The sequence below is a fragment of the Cottoperca gobio genome, chromosome 23 (genome assembly GCF_900634415.1).
Source record: "Cottoperca gobio chromosome 23, fCotGob3.1, whole genome shotgun sequence".
In the NCBI taxonomy this organism is placed as follows: Eukaryota; Metazoa; Chordata; class Actinopteri; order Perciformes; family Bovichtidae; genus Cottoperca; species Cottoperca gobio.
Genome location: NC_041377.1, coordinates 2,714,064 through 2,720,063, shown reverse-complemented (window position 1 = coordinate 2,720,063; position 6,000 = coordinate 2,714,064).

Below are 6,000 nucleotides of genomic sequence, written 5' to 3'. Positions count from 1 at the left end.
AGCCTTGGGATCGGGGCACCAACCAGTGCAGAGCTGGCTCAGGAATGGCAGCAGGCCGGTGGGAGTGCATCTTTGGACCTTTGGAGGATGGCCTGGTGTCAAGAAGCCACTTCTCTCCAGGAGACATATCAGGGACAGATATTCTGCACAAGGTTCAGGGATTGGACTGCTGAGAACCTTGTTGAGTTTAGTATCCAATTAACACAGAAAAGGTGATCCGAGTGGAATGGTCCTTTTTCTCTGGACAATTGTTGCTGATTTATTGTAACCACAACTACACACCGAGACAGATGTGACCAGATTTAGCAGGAAAGCAGCGGAGCCTTTTTTTACTTTCAATCCTGATTAGTAGTCGCAGTAATTGAGAGTCCTCACTCTCCTGCATGAGACACACAGCGAAGGTTAATTAGCAGCTGTAGAGCTCCAAACGGGAAGCTTTCAGCCGCCCATTTGAAGCAAACATCCTTTTCTTTCTTCTTCTTCTTCTTTTTGTTTTGCATGGCAGATGTTTAAGGGTTCATTTGTGCTCACGCAGACCTTTGCTAAAAAAGCACATTTAGAGGAAGTGAAAGAAAGAAGAAATGATTAAATGCAAGGAGAAGGTACCGACGAGCTTTAATTAACGTGCATGTGTGCAGGCGAGTTGCTGCAGGCTTCAGATCCTCTTACAGTTGACAGTCCAAGCAGTAAAATGATGGAGGAAAACAAGCGTGATCTTGACAATGTACGACTTCTGAGAGAAAGGGTGATGAAGATGGACTCATTAAAAAGGGAACACCAAACACCTCTGTCAAACAAAGAAATAAAAGAAACAATTCAACCTAATTCCTTTTAAATATAAGGAGCGTTGCGTTATGATTTCATCATTCACAAAACATGAGAGTATATTTAGAGTTATGCTGTAATCGTGTTTGGGAAAAAAGTGCAATATATAATTAAAATTAGAATTATTAGTATTCAGAATCATGCACAAAGAGTGTATTTATGTAAAAGCTTTTTTGACATAATTTAATATATTCGGATCATCCAAACATATTAAGAAAATCATCGTTTAACACTTAACTATGTCCTACCTTTATGTGTTGGCTCTTATGTAGCGGTGCTTTGTAATGTGGTAGGTTTGTATGCTTTTCAAGAGCAAAAATAAATATTTTTAATAAATGTTATCACCATATTTTCCACACTGCTTAGTCACAGATGAGATTATCAGCGGGTTGGTGGAGGCTGACTCGTGAGGGGGAAACATTATTCAGAGCTGTGTCAACATTAAGGTGTTGTGACATCAGCTGCATCTTGGAAATGTAGGAAGTGACACCAGCCTAATCAAATAGCATCTAAATGGCTCTGCCATATTGCCACAGTTATGATATTACAGCTCAGGAAATTGGCACTAATTGGGAAGCACAGTGTGAGCGCATGCTGTACTACACCAAGGGTGCAGTGCTGCGCAATTATCTCTAGAGGGAGCTAAGAGTAAGGAAGCTGCTGGAGCTGCAGGGGGGGGGACGGGAGGGGGACACAATGTCCACCATCAAAACTTTTCTGATGCATCTTTGGATCACAGTTCGCTTTAGATACACTTTAAAAGATGTAATGGAAACAATCTCATAAACTCTTATTTAAAGAAAGAGTTGTTTCTGGTGATGCCTCACTTTCTTTCTCTCACTAAAGTGTCACCATGTCAAGACAAGGCGGATAAGATAAGTCTTAAAAGCATTTTTGCATTGGAAATACGTTAAATGGCGTCACACTGCTGGCACGCTATAGCCCTTGTAAGAAAAGTAAGATTAGACAAGTGAGAATTCAATCAAACGACGGGTTAAATTGGATAATGTTCAGTGAGGCAGCCTGCTAATGTGCACACCACATAAAGCCATTAAGTGGATGATGTATCCACTCTGACACTGCTTTCTGTTGACAGTCAGCTCCTCCTCCTCCTCCTCTTCTCCCTGTTAGATCACAGACTGCTTCTGCTCAACCACCCTGACAGCAATTTCCGGATACAAAGATGAGGCGGGCATTTGTGTGACTCTGTGGGGGTGCTGGGTGTGTGGACGTGCGGGTGATATCATATAGGTCATACAGGGATAAATAATTAAAGCTACTTTTCTGGCATAAAGACGTTGGGAACAGAAATGATTCCAAAAGACACAAGCAAGAGAGAGAGAGGCGGATAATTACGGCTCCTATTGATTATGTGCTTCGCCTCAGAGAGATTTCCCCCCTTTGTAATTAGGCATTGGATTCCACTGGAAGTGCCTCTAAATGACCATTTACAGGATTAAATATAGATGAGTGTAGGTCTGAACCCTGCAAAGCACACACTCCTTCTTCCATTAACAACTATATCTCTTTATGCTGCACGTCATCAACTGATGAATGCAAACGTCTAATCAGCTGAAAGCAGCTCCGTTAGGATATTTACTATACGTAGAAAACATTTGCGCTTTTGAGTGGATGAATCTCTTCTAATCCACTGACTCAGAGCAGGTGGTGAGGTCGGGTAAAAGCGGCACGACAAGCACGCAAATGTGTTTGTCGTAATTGCAAAAACAATAATTTCGTGCCACGATGTTATGAATGTGAGAAGGCTGCTGCCCACGGATGTGCTGAGTACGTGGAGGGGTGGGGGGGGCGGGAGGGGATTGGGTGGGGGGGGGGCTCAGCAGACAGTAGACTATGACAGGAGCTGCATCAGAGCTGAACATCCCCGTTTCACCACGTGTGGCTACAAAACAGGAAGCTCATAGTCTTTTTAATGGCGCTCGATTGATTCAATTACTGACTTGAATGTAATGAAATAATAAATAATAATAATAATAAATCAAGGTTTGAACTGCCAGAAAAAGAAGAACAAAACCTCAAAATGGGCTGATGCTACATTTGAACATGTATCCTACACATGGCATCATCTCTGTGGCCTCGGTGGGCCCCTATTTGCTGACTGTACAAAAGATATTGCAGTGGTGAAGGGGGAAAATCATAGAAATCATTTTAATGTATTAATTTCTTCTTAAACATCTGCTGCAACCTGAAGCTATTGACCGTATTACATTATCATCGGACAATTACATTTGCTTGGTTATTCCTAAAGAGCTAAAAAACTAAAGGAGGCTTCACATCATCTGCGACTGAGACTCATTCAAACTCAGCCTCCTGACGGCAGTAAAACAAAGTGACGTTTAGGACGGGTGTTGGATGTCGTCAACAGTTTGAGTTATAAAGCTCACGTGACTGCCGCTGGACCTCAGCAGCGGGCACGCAGGAATGTTAAGAGGGTGGAAATGCAGAAGTTTAATCCCAAACATCCTCATCAAAGCCGGCAGGGCTGCTCTCACTGGACCATTGTTCAGACTGTGAAGGAGGGAGAGAGCTCCGCGCTCACTTTACCTTTTATTAATTAGGGATTTGTGTGTGTTCGTTTCAAACAAACACACAAGACAGAAAACACACACGCACACACACACACACACAGACGGATGGACAGTTGACGTAGAAGCTGCCTCAGCGACTGTGTGTAAGAGATGGAACTTTGAGAAAAGAAATAACACATTGTTCCTCTTACATATTAAAAGACTGCGTGTTTCGATGTGTGTCTAAAGCATACAGCAACAACAAGGGATGCATGATAATTGATTTTTCAAGTGAGCAAAAGCATTGGAACATGTGACAGACAGGTGTTTTTTGTTGCCCAGGTGTGTCCTGTGCATTGATACTGATACTGAATGTCTACTCTCAGTTTCAGCTTTGGGTTTTGCCTGTGCATACTGCATTTATAGCGTTAAAGGTGTAACCAACATGGAGACCAGAGAGCTGTCTGTGGGAGAAAAACAAACAATGTTGAAACTGAGAGAAGATGGAAAATCAATCAGAGCCATTGCACAAACATTGGCCACAGACAGTACAACCACTTTAAATGTCCTGAAGAAGAAAGACACCACTGGTGTACTGAGCGACAGACGTCGAACTGGTAGACCAAGGAAAACCTCAGCAGCTGATGACAGAAAAACTCTGTCAGTGACATCACCAACAACCTCCAGAGGGCAGGAGTGAAGGTTTCACAATCCACCGTTCGCAGAAGATATTGGGAACCAAAGTACAGAGGCTGCACCAGAAGATGCAAACCACTGATTAGCAATAAGAGACGAGGCTCAAAAGTTCTGGGACAAAGTTTCATGGACTGATGAGACAAAGATGAACCTTTGCCAAAGTGATGGAGAGGCGTGGAGAAAGAAGGGATCTGCTCATGATCCCAATCACACAAGCTCATCTGTGAAACAGGGTGGAGGTAATGTCATGGCTGGGGCACGCTTGGCTTCTTCTTTGATGATGCAACACATGATGGCAGCTGCCAACATGAACTCAGAAGTCTACAGAAACATGCAGCAAGACAACGACCCAAAACACACTGCCAAAACAACCAGAGAGTTCATGAGGGGAAAGAAGTGGAAGGTTTAAGTCAACCCTCCAGACTTGAACCCTACTGAGCATGTATTTCACCTGCTAAAGGAGGAGACTGAACCCCCCCCCTGAAACAAACAACAAGTGAAAGAGGCTGCGGTGAAAGCCTGGAAAGGCATCACAAAAGAAGAATGCAAGAGTTTGGTGACGTCAATGGGTGGCAGGCTCGAGGCAGTTATTGCAAGCAAAGGATTTGCAACTAAATATAAGTATTATTCACTTTTCACACTATTTTAAGTCTCCTCACCTAAAAATGTGGTGCTCCGTTAAAAACCATGCTATCTTCTAAGTTATTTATCAGATCAAGATGGAAAATAGAAGCTGGAAGACTGATCTACTGTAAATGAGTACATATGCGTTACAGGCTGATTGCTTACACTTAGTAATATATTATGTGGCTTAAAATGCTTAAAATTGTGAGGAAAACAACAACTGCAAACACAGATACTGATGACGTGCCGATATCCTTGTGCATCCCTAATAACAAGCTGTTAAGTTGCTTCTGGATGGTCCATACGCGCTGCCTGTTTTGGCTGTGATGGATCCTGGCAGAAGTAGAAGAAGTCCTTGTTTATAATCCTGCCTACAAAGCTCTGTGATGTGGCTGATGGTGCGACAACGGAAACAGCTGTCAATGAGAACAACGTGTGTTTGAATTAGAAGACACGGGAGATGTAAAGCTGGAGAACCAGGCTTAAACCCACTATTTATTTTAAAACGCAAACATTGTGAGAGAAAATAAAGATGATTGAAAAACAACTTGTTTTTCCTTCTTTCTAAAATTATCTCGCGACCCCTCAAATGTATCTTGTGATGCCTTAAAAGAGCTCCTGACTCCCCCAGGCTGAGAGCTACTGGTATACAGTCAACAGCAAGATGACACATTCACACATGAACTGACGACAGTACAGAAAGAAATGCTTTCAGAAAGACTTCACACCAAATTCAACACAGGCGGTGACAGGATCAGAGAAACCAGGGATGAGGCGGAACAAATTAAAGAGCCGGAGGGGAATTAAAACTAATCACATGAATACAGAAAAAGGAATGATTGAGGACGGACAAGAATAAGAAAGTTATTAAATGAATAGAGCGAATAAGGGTGTCCATGCCAGCTGTGAGACATTTTTAATCCCACAGCGCTTTCTGCTTCACCTACCGCATTGATAAAGCGCTGAAATAACATGCCTGTTTTTGACGAAAACTTTCTCCTAAAGGGCCATGGACGGCTCTCAGTGGTTTGAAATTGCCACTTGACAAAGACACAATGTTCCCAGGTGGAACACCTCAGCCCTGTCGTGCACCCACGCCACCAAAGACCCACCCGCCTCTGTTGTCACCTCGGACAAAAACCATCAGGAGCTATTTATAACAGCTTCATCCCGCCACTATGAAGGAATAGCTCTCCGTTTTCCCTTTCCCTCTACCCCCTTGCCTCCCCGCTCACTGTTGCCATGGAGTTTGGAATCAATGACATCACGGGGAAGAGTGTGTATATGCTTACGTGTGTGTGTGTGTGTGTGTGTGTGTGTGTGTGTG